At 33.8% G+C, this 1,568-nt stretch overlaps 1 pseudogene; it reads left to right on the top strand.

Moving 5' to 3' along the window:
- The first annotated feature begins 1,420 nt into the window (after positions 1-1,420).
- LOC120594347 (uncharacterized) lies at positions 1,421-1,539 on the top strand (annotated as a pseudogene).
- Positions 1,540-1,568: the final 29 nt, after the last annotated feature.

Here is a 1,568-nt window from a genome sequence, read left to right as displayed (position 1 = left end):
AGAAATTGTACAGTACCCAGCAGGCACACGCACCCCACTGGGAAGTAATTGTCGTTATTTAAGAATGAAATTTTAAAATGTTTTTTATTTAGATGCATTATTTTTTCAAATGGCTACTAAGTTGTTAGGGTACAAATTTTAATAAGTTATTTGGACTTAACCACTTAAAAATGGAACTGTTAGGTGTTTCTTTTGGCTTAGGGATCCGATGAAAAATTTACAGAGACACAGAATGCTGTGAGCTTAGAAAATTTTGGAACCTCTGGTTTATTATATTTTAGCTATTAAATACCTAAAAGAAAGCTGAAATTAACTTAAAATATTTGGCACATGCAACTTTGACTGTATTAGTCTACTACTTAAAAATCTCGGTGTTTTCACTTGCCTGCCAAAAAACACCAAATTTTCCAGACCATTATTGCAGAACTTCCATGATCCACACCTCGACATACCTTTTAGGTTTAATGTTCTATCACCATCATCTGGCTGAACCAAAATATTCACCATTCCTGGAGTTACCACTTGCCTTCTCTACCAACTTCTTTGACCGAAAGTCATTCTCTCTTTCGTTTTTGGTATCCTAACAATTCTTCAAGAAACTTCAAAGTCCAAAGTAAACTTTGTTTCTTCCATTGAAGAACTTTGTCTTTCTCTTCTGTCAGATGTGATTTCGCATGCTTTGGAAACACGTAGACTTATTATACAACTCTCAGGAGCATTTTTCTCATATTTCTTCTTATTTTCTTTTCTCCCCTATTAAATGCAAAGTTCCCATATGGTAAGGATCATTTCTTATGTGTGTTTATGTTACTGCAATGTTACTACCTTTAGTGAATCAAGGGAATGGATAGGTGAATGGAAGAATGGATACATGGATAGATGAATGGCTGAATAATAAATTGATGGGTGGGTACGAAAGATGGATGCATGAATAGAGGATGGGTGAATAATGGATGGGTAGATGAAAAAGTACATAGGTGAAAGAGTGAATGTGTGAATAAATATTACAGTAATTTTTTAAAAAAAATTTTCTTAGTGTTTTTTTTGTCCATAGTCATAAATTACCCAGGGGTTACATTCAATTAACAATCCTTTTATCATTCCATGCCTTATTATAACTGGAACATCTCCTCTCATTATGTCATGAATTACAACAAAATTTCTCCCACTCACTAATAAGATTTACTTTTCCCAATCAAATTTATACATCAACTTCCTTATCAAATCATTTGGTTTGTCCAAAAAAATAAGTATATCGATTATGACATATAATTTTATTATATATATTATACTTTATATTATACAGTCACATAAAGGCAGCGTGCTTATAGAGAAAAATCAAGCCTTTCCATAAAAGATGGGAATTAGCTAATTTCAAGAGACAATAATGGAGCTGACTGAATATTAAGCACAAAATTTAGTCTACGGCCATGCTACTCTGAACAAGCCCGATCCCATCTGATCTCGGGAGCTAAGCAGGGTCGGGCCTGGTTAGTACTTGTATGGGAGACCACCTAGGAAGACCAGGTGCTGTAGTTGTAAAAAATAAAAAAAAATAAGGGATTGTA

This window comes from Pteropus medius, unplaced genomic scaffold (genome assembly GCF_902729225.1).
Source record: "Pteropus medius unplaced genomic scaffold, Ma_sr-lr_union100, whole genome shotgun sequence".
NCBI lineage: Eukaryota > Metazoa > Chordata > Mammalia > Chiroptera > Pteropodidae > Pteropus > Pteropus medius.
The sequence above is the reverse complement of the archived record's forward strand: the minus strand, read 5'-3'. Positions and strand labels throughout refer to the sequence as shown.